This window comes from Poecilia reticulata, chromosome 6 (assembly GCF_904066995.2).
Source record: "Poecilia reticulata chromosome 6, P_reticulata-male-v2, whole genome shotgun sequence".
NCBI classification, from domain to species: Eukaryota; Metazoa; Chordata; class Actinopteri; order Cyprinodontiformes; family Poeciliidae; genus Poecilia; species Poecilia reticulata.
The window spans coordinates 26,505,345-26,518,254 of record NC_088835.1 but is presented as its reverse complement, the minus strand read 5'-3'; the positions used below and the strand labels follow the sequence as shown (position 1 = coordinate 26,518,254).

General features: G+C 37.9%; 1 long non-coding RNA gene across 3 annotated transcripts in view; it reads left to right on the top strand.

The window, feature by feature from the left end:
- Positions 1-12,910, top strand: part of LOC103466405 (uncharacterized) — a 76,284-nt gene that overhangs the window by 53,983 nt on the left and 9,391 nt on the right. The window contains exon 1 of one of the 3 annotated variants that reach the window (XR_533947.2): positions 12,379-12,663. The exons of the other annotated variants lie outside the window; for them this stretch is intronic. This is a non-coding gene — a long non-coding RNA (uncharacterized LOC103466405). Of the gene's footprint in view, positions 1-12,378; positions 12,664-12,910 lie in introns of those variants that run through there. 3 annotated transcript variants of the gene reach the window in all.

Here is a 12,910-nt window from a genome sequence, read left to right as displayed (position 1 = left end):
TTACATTGCTTAACCAATCAGAGGATCACGTTACATTGCTTAGCCAATCAGAGGATCACGTTACATTGCTTAGCCAATCAGAGGATCACGTTACATTGCTTAACCAATCAGAGGATCACGTTACATTGCTTAGCCAATCAGAGATCACGTTACATTGCTTAGCCAATTAGAGGATCACATTACATTGCTTAGCCAATCAGAGGATCACATTACATTGCTTAACCAATCAGACGATCACATTACATTGCTTAACCAATCAGAGGATCACGTTACATTGCTTAGCCAATCAGAGGAGCCCTGATTGAAGGAGCTCCACTCTCAGCAGGGATTTGAACTTGTGTCTTTAATTACTTCAGCAAAACTCACCGTTTTTACCAAATTCTGTAGCTTTCGGTGTACTTCTACATCTTTTCGGGGTTGTTACTGCCTCTAGTGGCGTGGGGGTGGTAACACAACTAATATAATTACATTACTAAATCAAAATACCGCAAAGTCTTTATTATTTATTATTAATTCTCTTAAGAATGTAGAGCTAATTAAATAATCTAAAGACCTTAAAGTGGTTTCAGTTTCCCTCGATGGCCAACCTGTTGAAACTGTGGCAAATTTTAAATACCTTGGGTCGTTCCTGGACAGTCAGCTCAGCTTTGCTGAAAACACTGACTATATTTTGAACAACTGTTCTCAGAGACTCTACCTTTTAAGAAGATTTAGTGATCTTGGGGTGTCTAGTTGGGTCACCCCTATGTCTTGAATTTGTGGGGAAAAAATCATATTTTATTTATCACTACAGAAGGGTTCAGTGAATGCGCATATGAAACTGGTGGGTTCGGTACCTCAAAAATGGTTAAGAACCACTGATCTAGAGTTGTGTTGACGCTGGCAGTGACTCATCCTGGAGGAGAAGAAGAGAAAATGGAAACAGACCAGGGAGAAAAGGGAAGGTACTGTCAGGAAACTAGAGGGAAAATAATAGGTTCCAAGAAGGTAAGTTGAGAATTTAGCTGTTTCTGTCCAAACCAGCGTGAAGGACAAATGCCTTGTTAATGACACAGGAGTCATAAAACCTGCACGTCTCAGCGGGTGACTTGCCTTTTTGTGACAAAGTAGACATGCAAAGCTGGTCTTGTTTGGCTACTTAAAAGAGCTTCTCGACAAACGTTGATTTTTCCATTGTTTTCCAGTGTAAATTACCAGTAACGTCCTGCGGTGGAAATAAACCTTAAGGAAGACATTTCATTGTTCATATTCTCTGGTTTTCTTTCTGGTGTGTTTGGAAAACTGAGCATCCTGGGAAGCTTTATCCGGAATTGGCTTTTGTGGTTGTACCATAAAAGAGGTTACTGAAGTGATGTTCCTTTCTGCTCAGTTGGCGTCCCTGCTGAGCCAAAGGCTTCCCGCTCCTCTCATATTTTCAGCTGAATTTCCCCAGTAAACATTTATTCCATGGAAAATTTTATTTCTTCCATTACAAAACACTTTTATTTTTCCACTTGTTGTTTCTTGGCAACTGCAATAAAAAAGGTAACACTTAACATTGGCATTTTGGTGACCTGTAGTGGTTTGACTCCATGCATCGTACACTGCAAAAACACAAAAACTTACCAAGGTTTGGTTTCTAGTGCAAATATATTAGAAAACGTGAAATAAAACAAACTTAAAAGTAACTTTTTAGCACGATACAGAGGATTATTTAATTCCTTAATGTTCTTTGCGCCGTTAAGTATTTATTTAAAACAGGTGTCCATATTTTGCTGAAAAGTTACTATTAAGTTAGCTTGTGTTATTTCAAGTGTGCTAAGACATTTGCAATATATTAGACCAATAAAACTTGGTAAGATTGAGTTTTTTTGCAGTGCATGCACTGTAAAACATGTGAAGGTGGTTTAACCTGAAAATGCAATTTAAGTCACAAGAAAATAGTTTTGGTTTCAACTTAGAAATTAAAGTTCATGAAGTTGATTTAACAACAAATTGCCTAAACGTTTTTTTTTAACCTCATTAATCATGAATTGTGAGTTTTAACTTAATGCTGCAATTTAAACCAAATAATTATTTCACAATATGCTAGAAAGAAAAATAGTTAGAGAGCCACATTTCTCTATTATTTTACTCACAATATCAAGTTAAAACAAATGCTTACTTTACTTTAATAATTTAAAATCTTGTTTCAAACTGCAGGAACAAAATTTCTGATCTGATGATGAATTTTATTAAACATCCCAATGAATTCAGCTCAGAAACATTTAGTGTGATCAGGACATTATCCTCAAGCTTTGCTAACTGAGAATTGCATTAAAATGAACATTTAATAAAACACCAGAGTCAGATCAACGTGACGCACTTCCACCTCAGGAGACAGAAACATGCCGCTAAGCATTCTGGGAAATAGTTTCCACTTTCAGTTTTTTTAGTGCTAACCTAAAAACTCAGTTGATTCAACTCTTGGAGGTTTGACTAAATTAATAAGTTAACACAACTTACTGCTGTAAGTTTTATCTTTCACAAACTCACATTTAGGTTCAAAATCTAAAACTGGATAAATGTATTTGATTTACAGAGTAGAAGAGAGTAGACACAACTCAAAGGTTTTACAGTGTGGTTGTTGTTCATCTCAAACTCCCAGGTAGTCAGACAAGGTCGCCTGCAGGAGACAAACAGAGCGCTACACATCCTCTTAATTGTGGGGAATGTTCTTATTGAGACAAGAAAGAGTCTCTTTCACATGGCAGCTAATCGGAGTCATGCTCCACGCTCTTAATTCCAGAGGACACTTGCTGAACAGCTGCCTTGTCCTCTTTTTAAACAGCTGCAGAGACTTGCGAGTCCCTGTAACCCGGCAGAACCACCACAGCTCAGTGTTAGTCCACAGCCCAGCCCGTGTCACCGTCTCTGTAATGAAGCATCCGGTCGCTGCCACCTCACACAACGCCTGACTATTGTCTGTCATGCTGCTTTGATTATTTGCTCCTGGCTTAGAGGCTGTGAAGTTAAAGAGAAATTATAGATCTGCAGGAATAGTTAATCAGGTTTGTGTCAGAGTTGAAATTAAGGGCGCACACTGAGAAAAGACGGGCTAAAGCTACAGCAGCAAACGATGCAAAAACAGCACAGGACCGATCTTTAGATCATCAAACGTACCAGGACTTTTCAAAAGTAGTTTTTATTCAATCATCTTTGGATTGTTTATGTTGCAGCACGTCCATATGTATTATTTCAATTCAGTTTTTCTTTATTGTAACAATTTGAAATAGATTTCTTTTTAACAAAACATTTTTTAAAGTGGGCAGTGATATGTAAAATCAACTTTTTTGAGTTTTATGTGATGCTATAATGTTATTCCTTCATCAGTAACAGTGTTGCTTTGATTCTTTTGTGAATGATTGAGAAATTCTTGAATCTCCCATTCGGGGCGTCGCGCCGCCTTCCTCAACTCCTACAGACTAGCCAGCAGCAATTAGCAAACAACGGGTGGAACATCTTCACATTCATCTTTGCATAAAATTTGGGCCTCACATAAACCGTTTGGCCTTTTATCACCTGCTTTCAATACAAGACGAACTTTTATTATCTCTTTCACGTTACCTAAAGCAACCAGCTGCGTACAGAACAAATCACTGTTGGAATCTGTCTGAAGTCACAGTGATGATTGATCGTGTAAATTTAAAAAAAAATCTGCACTGGAGAATGATTTAATATTGTTTACATGTATTTTTATTGTCTCTTATTGTTTCAGTATCTTTCAATGTATTTTAAGTTCTGATACGGTTGAAATTAGTTTGTGTTTTGAGGTTTTTTCTCATGTTTTGCAATGTTTGTAAGTTATTGAAGCAGTCAATTTAAATTTTGTGTTTAATTTTACTTTGTTTGGTCTTCATAAATACCTTTGTCTTTTAACACTGCAAAAACACAAAATCCTACCAAGTATTTTTGGTCAAATTTCTGGTGCAAATAACTAAGTAAACTTGAAATAAGACAAAACTGACTTACAAGTAACTTTTCAGTAAGATATAGAAGCTTGTTTTAAGTAAATAATCAATTAAAAGTGATTATAAAGTACAAATTCCATCAGTAGATTTTTTCACTTACAACATTTTTCCCATGTTACAAGTTAATTTATCTGCCAATACAACTTGAACTTTCTCATCAGTATTAAGGAGTTATTTACTTAAGCCTCTATATTTTGCTGAAAAGTTACTTTTAAATTAGTTTAACTTATTTCAAGTGTACTTAGATATTTGCACTAGAAACTAGACCAAAGTTACTTGGTAGGATTTTGTGTTTTTGCAGTGTAAACGCACCGGGTTGGTGCCAGTCCAGCCTCATCACAGAATGAGTCTGTTCCAATAACTAGAGAAAGATTCATCTTTGTCTTTATTTCTACTCAAAAGCGAAAGCGTTCGAAGACTCGTCTCACTGAACACAGTCAATAGAAGAGTCCGAACGACACGAATCACAGGATTATATAGTCACAGCAAAGACGGACTCGCCCCACGTCTGAACTTACCACCGTCACCAGGTGGACAGCAGAGCCACATCTTTATCCACTGTCATGCAGCTGAACCTCACCTCACCTCAGTGGAGGAAATGATTTTTAGTTGAGAGTCCTCGTTGGACCTTACATGTATGAGAGCTGACAACGAACAGAAACTTCTGATTCTTCTTTTTCAGCCACTCGTAGCTGCAGACTCTCTCACACTTACACCAGGATTAGAGGACTAATGTCTCAGCGAGATCCAGAGAAACTCATCCATGCATTTATCTTTAGTCGCATTGATCACTGCAGCAGTGTCTTTACGGGTCTGTCCAACAAATCAATCAAACAGGTGCAGCTGATCCAGAACGCTGCTGCTGGAGTTCTGACTAAAACCAGGACGTTAGAGCACATAACATCAGTTCTAACTGGCTCCCTGTAGCTCAGAGAACAGACTTTAAAATCCTGCTGTTAGTTTATAAAACACTGAACAGCTCAGCACCACAATACATTAAAGATCTGCTGTTGTCATAGCAACCTTCCAGACCCCTCAGGTCTCCTGGTTCTGGTTCTGCTTTGTATTCCCAGAACCAAACGAGGAGAAGCCGCGTTCAGCTTCTATGCACCACAAATCTGGAACAAACTTCCAGAAAACTGTTTATCAGCCGAAACACTGACTCCCTTTAAATCCAGACTAAAAAACCCGCATGGTTACAGTTGCTTTTGAACATAATCAATTACAAACTTAACGATGTCGTTTGACTTAATGTAATGTTTTGATTGTTGATTCTGCGTTGCATGACTTTTATGATGTAAAGCACTTTGAAATGTCTTGCTGCTGAAATGTGCTGTACACACAGGGACACACATTAAAGAAAAACATTCATATACACAAAACACTATCAATCCAAATTTAGATAAAATTAAAATTAAATAGTTAAAATGAAGTTTTCTATTACTCGGGTTCTGGAGGGGTCTCCCCTGCTTGGAGCTCCCGGGTTTCTGGCTCGCCCCGAACGGCTCTCTGCTGCCTCTGTCCAGGCCTTCGTCTGCTCTGAAGTGAACAGGATTTTAACGTCTCGTCAGCTCGCTGCAGGCTTCGTACTTTTATCACTTTCTAACAACTTTACACCTCCAGGCGACAGATTTACACATCCACTCAACTCAAATACTCTCAGTTAAGTGATTCCTGACTCACATCAGGAGTCAGTTGGTCGTCTGGTTTGGTCCGGAACAAAACTGGCTTTTTTTGTTTGTTTGTTTAGTGCAGTTTGATTTTTACAATGTTCCTTTTTGCAAGTGGACTATAATTTATACACATTCTGGTGACAATCATTGATCGAACTGATCAGAAATGAAAGCAAAGATCCAGAAAAAACAAACATGGAAGTCTGTATTTGTGCTGTTATTATAAATGTGAAGAACAGCTCAGGAAACGCAGGTTTCATGATGAGATGTTTCTAATTTTGGAACATGCTCAGCAAATGCAACCTGAGTGAGACGAGATATTCTGCATCTCTGACCTGCTGTAACCCTTTGAAGAATTTAAATTAATATGAGCTACAACAACATTTAATTTCCCTTTGGGATGAATAAAGTGGTTTTTTTATTTGAATTTGAATACTGGCAGCAGCATCGCTGATCAGAAAACAAGAGATCAGGTACGATTTCAGCACAATCAACCAATCAATCAATCAATCAATCAATCAATCAATCAATCAATCAATCAATCAATCAATCAATCAATCAATCAATCAATCAATCAATCAATCAATTCAGCCACAAGGCACTTCATGGTCTTTACATCATAAAAACACAAAAATAAAAACTAATAAAATCATCATACAGTCACCAACTGAGCAACCAATAATAAACTTACATCAAAATCATCACCACACATTAAATATGTCGGTTAATTGATTACGTTCAAAAGCAACTGCAACCAGATGGGCTTTTAGTCTAGATTTAGAGAAACTCAGTGTTTCGACTGTTTTGCAGTTTTCTGGAAGTTTGTTCCAGATATGTGGAGCATAGAAGCTGAAAGCTGCTTCTCCATGTTTGGTTCTGGTTCTGGGGAATCAGAGCAGAACCAGAACTAACAACAGTATTTTAAAGATACATGCAGCAGCAGAGTTAGCAACACTGAAGGACTCTTGGTTGCTCAGCAACGGTGGCTCTTTAAGTCCAAAAAGACGTATATTTCCCGTAGTTAGTCCGGATCGAGGCCGGTCTGTATTCACATCAGATGTGAACCCTAGAGTTCGTTTAAAAGCGGACCAAGAGAACCTCGAAAAGTGTCTCAGTCCCAACTGGATTCGCTGGAGTGTCGTTACATCAGCACAAAAAGTCTGACGGAAAGGAGAAAAAACCCTGGTCTGTTTAAAACGGATCAAATGTGTGAGGTGTGAAGATATTCTTAGATACACAGACTCCTCTATATACACATACACACACACACACACACACACACACACACACACACACCTACGCACGCACACACACACACACACACACACACACACACCTATGCACGCACACACACACACACCTACGCACGCACACACACACATGCACACACACACACACCTATGCACGCACACACACACACACACCTATGCACGCACATACACACACACATATGCACACACCTGTACATAACCCAAATGATGAAAGTTCATCACACACAGATTGTTATTCTCTCACTATTTTTATTCCAGGTGCAGTTTTGATTTAATAAATTAGTAAATTAGGTTTCAGTCTTGAGATGCTTTAGCTGAGATGGGACATGTAGGGAAACAGCTTCTCTATACGGTATGCCTGAAATGTCGAGAAAATAAATTAACAAATGGCTCTTTTCATAAATACCAAATCAGTCAGCATTAAAAATAAAACAGTTCACATTTGCAAAAGTTGATTCACCTTAAAGTGAATTAAAGTGCAGGTGTCCAACCTTTCAAATTGAACATTCATATTTTTCCTTCACCTTCTCAGAAAATTAAAAACGTATTTTTATTAAAATACACTGTATATTTTCACTGTATATTTTACGCAACAAGAAGAAAGAAAGGAGCCTCCCTTTCTAACCAAATCCTTTTAACTATAACATTAAAAAAAGGCAAAAAAGAAAAACACTTTTTTTTGTGCACCTAACATTTTCTGTTTGAATTTTTTTAAATTAATCTTCAGACGGTATCAAAGAAAGCTGCAGAAGTTGTTAGTGCTTAGTGTTTTACAAATACAATAACAAGTTTTACTGACCAGAAGGGACCAGTGTGTGCCACTTTGCAATGCAGCGGTTTCTTCTTGTAAATCTGTGGGCTTTTTTTTTCCAAGAGCCAAAACTTTGCAGTCTGACTTTACAATATGGAATCAGCATGTGGCCTGGTGAAGACACGTTTCAAACTCCTTTCTCCAAACACTGTCACTTCTTTTAAAGTGCATATAAATCTCTGATGTTTCCACAAACCTTGATTTTAGATGAGCTTTTTATTAAGTGTGTTAAAACAAACTTTGCATTCTTATCTGTTTGTAAGCTTTTCTCTGAGGAATTTACTTGAGTTCCTCTGGAGACTTTGATTAGTTCAAAATTCTTCAATTTGTTCAGAAACATTTTGGAAGATGAGACCACAACTTACTGCTGTAAGTTTATCTTTCACAAACTCACATTTAGGTTAAAAATCTAAAACTGGATAAATTTTTTTGACTTAAAGAGTAAAAGACAGTAGACACAACTAAATGTGGCTCTAATGTTTTACGGAAAATCTCAAGATGTTTTTGGTAACAGTTTATTTGAAGTGCATAAACCTGAAATAACAGTCATAAGCATGAAGGATTTTCTTGAACTGTTCTTTCTGTTCTCATGAAGCGTCATTTGGTAATTAATTACACTCTTAATGCAACTTTTAGTGCAACGTTGTACTGATCAAATGTTTTACAGTGTGAAACATTTGAGCTTCTGCATTCAATTCTAGTTTTTAAACATGTTTAAGGTGCTTTATTGCCATGTGCCAGTGATATTTGTGCTGAGTGGACATAAAGCTCCATCAGAACCAGAACCTCTCAGCACAATTATGAATATTTCTGTCTTGACTTGACAATGTGAGCTGATTGCAGATGCTCCTAAAACTCGCTGAGTTTTAACGGGATTGAAGTTGTTCGGCTCTCAGACGATAAACATCGGAATGTTTTGTGTGGTTGATTCCCGTCTAAAGATAGCGACTCACATGGCAAACACAAGACAAGGCAAGTCCAGGCCGTAAACCTGTAAAGTGCGTGGTTCTGGAAATTGGTGGCCAAGAAAATTAGAGCAGAGGGGTCCAGATAGAGGGGCTGGCTGGAGGCCGATCAGGCCGTGTGATTGAGGCTGAAAGGCAGCAGCGATGATGGCGGCTCAGAGACAAAAGGTCCACTCACCAGTGCTCTTTTACTTTACGCCTCATACTCACGCGCACTGCCCTTCGATTGCTTATTGAATTACATCTAATCACTCAATTAAAGTCACATGGAGGAGGAACGCACATTGTCTGAACCGGCCCGCGGGATAACGGGCGCTGTGTTGTTCCTCGTGGGAAGTTTCAAAACAAGATGTCCGAAGCGTTCGCGCTGTGACAGACGCCGGAGTCGTCGGCCGCAGCTTGGGAAAGCACCGTCATGAAACTGGACCAAATGCCATCATTTCTCCCTCCTATTCATACAGGATAATGCTGAAGAGTGATGCATTTGGGGAACTGCCACCATTTTAACAAACCAAGGGTTTTCTCAAAAATCATAGGAAAACACAGGAAAAGGGGCAAAGGTCATGTGCAATGACCCGACTGCTGTTTGAACACTTTATTTGAAGGGGTGTGGGTCAGACTGACAGGATGCTGTCATAAACATAACACCTGTTATGAGCATGAAGGAGTTTATGACTGCTGTGATGAAGAGTCATTCTGTAAATAATGGACTTTTAATACAACGTTGCACTAAAAGTTGCATTAAGAGTGTAATTAATTACCAAATGACGCTTCATGAGAACAGAAACAACAGTTCAAGAAGATCCTTCATGCTTATGACTGTTATTTCAGGTTTATGTACTTCAAATAAACTGTTACCAAAAACATCTTGAGATTTTCCGTAAAACATTAGAGCCACATTTAGTTGTGTCTACTGTCTTTTACTCTTTAAGTCAAATAAATGTATCCAGTTTTAGATTTTGAACCTAAATGTGAGTTTGTGAAAGATAAACTTACAGCAGTAAGTTGTGGTAACTTTTTATTCATTTATTCAAACCTCCAAGAGTTGAATCAACTGAGTTTTTAGGTTTGCACTTAAAAAACTGAAAGAAGAGAAAGACAGGAGTGGGAGCTATTTCCCAGAATGCTTAGCGGCATGTTTCTGTCTCCTGAGGTGGAAGTGCGTCACGTTGATCTGACTCTGGTGTTTTATTAAATGTTCATTTAATGTCCTGATCACACTAAATGTTTCTGAGCTGAATTCATTGGGATGTTTAATAAAATTCATCAGCAGATCAGAAATTTAGTTCAAACAAGAATTTAAATTATTCTAAAGTAAAATAAGTATTTATTTTAACTTGATATTGTGAGTAAACTAATAGAGAAATGTGGCTCTTTAACTGGTGAGGACAGTTTTTTTGTTAAAACTCACAATTCATGATTAATGAGGTTAAAAAACAATGTTTAGACAACTTGTCTCTTGTTGTCAAATCAACTTCATGAACTTTAATTTCTGAGTTTAAACCAAAACAATTTTTTTGTCGACTTAAATTACATTTTCAAGGCAGCAGGTGGACTTTCATTTTCAGGTTAAGCCACCTGTAAATGTTTTACAGTGTGTCTATCTTCCCATCATGTCCCTTTTTTGGTTCAGTAACTTGGTTTGAAACGGACATTTACTGGCGCGGTTCCCCAAGTGCAGCTAGTACATTATGCAGGGTCACTTCCAGGGTTTTCTCAATCTACACAGGTTTCATCCAGTGTTCCTGCAGTTGCTATCGGGTGTTGAGAGGCAGCTGTGAGTGAGGAGGAAATGGGTTCTGGCATGTTGACTCAGGAGTAAATCCTGCTGGGCTTCTCAAAGAGGCAGCTATTACAGTTTAATAACCCTGTGATCCCAAACGCCTTCTGAGGCTGCGAAGGACGAGTGATGAGCAGGCAGCATGCAGACTGTCGGCTTCGGCTCATCCAGGAGCCGTGATCAACGTCCGTGATGGATGAGGGCAAAGAAAGGACCACCCAAATAAAAAAACAGCACCGTTTTAATGTTTATGTCTTCAAAGTCAACAAAAGCAGCAATCCTCCTCCAAACCTGAATAACGAGTCCAAGTTATTTTGGTCGTAACTCAAACTTTTTCACTTTAAATTACCAAGGCACTTCGCATCAGCTTCACAACAAATAAAGTTCCTGGTATTTGTTTTTTCTTCTCTTGCGCAACATTTTAGACAAAGGCTCCATTGTGTTGTCTGCAAAAGCAAGAAAAGCAGAACACAAGTGAATTGTTTCAAGGAGATTTGCATAATCATTAGTGACTGAGGCTCTATTTTAAGCAGGATATTTTCCAGACATGGTTGTTGGTGCAACCAAGGAGAAGAGACAAGAAGTCAAATGGAATATAAAAGAAAAAAAAAAACTGGCTTTGAAGTTGGAGAAATTTGATTGTATTATAGTTTTGTGCGGGGAATTCAACAAGGATGGTGATGAGATGGAGCAGCAGGTGCAGCACATGATCAATAGTTGGTAATTATCTGTTCAGTAAAGAAACGATCAAGTATTGATGTGAGCAAATATCCAGTATAGACCTTAGAAAATGACCGAATAGTAGAATATTTGTAAATAAAGAAAAATACAGAATAGCTTACAAACTCACAGACTTCTGCTTCTTTTTAACCCTCCTCCATTTTGCACATTTGATGCTTTGGTTATTTCATACCAAAATGTCAAATGTTTTCATACCAAACATTTGATGTTCATTTAAAAGAAAATAAGTATTTTTTTAAAATCCATCTTTAAAAACTGGATTTTTTTAGGTCCAGTTTGAAGAACGGCCTCAGTTTGGGTTCAAAGTGGTGCGGCACTGCAAGATGATTCGTACCAGCTGTGTTTTCTATTTGTAGAATATGAGCCTGGGGTTTTTACTTCTGTTTTTAACTTTGGAAGTTCTTCAATCCAGTAACATTTAAAAAGGTCAGAGATTTTTTATTTTTATTTTTTTAAATCTAGTTTAGGAGAGTTTTTGAATAGATGGAACTGAAACAATTCATACCAGAGAAAGGAAAATGTGTTAATTTGAGTACAGATGGGTAAGAGTAGCTTTAAAAAAATTCCACTGTTTGTAATAACAAATATTTTACAAGGTTGACCCAAACAGATTTATCGTAATTTTCTATTGCCTAATATCGCTGCTTGAAAATCAGCTGTTACTTTCCCTGAAGTTGAGATTTATTTGCAGTTTAATACTTCATTAAAAGTGATTCCATGTGTACGCTTGAGAACTCCTTAGCTTTAAAGTCAACACATTGCACTTCATCCGTTTTACATCCAATTAATTAAACTCACGAATGACATTTCAGGTGCTACAGCATGTTTTTCTGTTTTCTGAACACATACACGCGCAGACAATACCGAGAAACGTTATACTGTTCACTGTTTGATCATCAGTTATAATTGGCAGCATTTTACTCTCAGTAATTTTCCTTAAACACACCCCAGAGTCTTGACACAATCTGCAGAGCAGGTCACGTGACCGAGACTGACAGGAAGTCAGTGTCAAAGTAAAGGGTTAAAACCATAGACGTGAACACGTATTCCTGTCTAAAACAAAATTTTAGATTTGTTAGATCAACAATTGTGTACACCTTAAAATATAGCTGTACCTGCTTTGCGTTGACCGTTTGCAGCACGTGACGTCACGCTCTGCAGAGCTCCGCCATGACGGACGTCAAAACAACCAATGCGCTCCTGTGAAAACAGACATCTTTAGCCTAATATCGCTTTTATTTAGTTGGTTTTATTTAGTTAAAATTGTCACAGGGTGCTGCGCGGTCGGCTGCTCAAACACTCAAGGATAGAAACCAAACTTGTCATTTTATTTTATAACTTTTAATGAGGAGAGATACGGCGGTGATGGATCGCAGCTGTTGACTGTCAGCCCTCGGTGTAATCACGGATTTGCAGCGAACACCTTTTACGAGGTAAGAAGATTAACGTTCATATACTTTATAAGTAAGTATTATTAGAAATGTATTATGGAGAAAATACCTGTATAACCATTGGTAACCATGGAAACAGTGCCGCACGTCATGTAGCCTAGCATGTATGGAAAAAACTGGTTAGCATCTCGTCTTTTGTAGTTTTTAATGCTGTTCCGGTTTAAAGGGAAACTCTGTTCATGACGTAGTGATTAAAATTATGTGGTGTGAATTCAGACAAAGTCGGTAA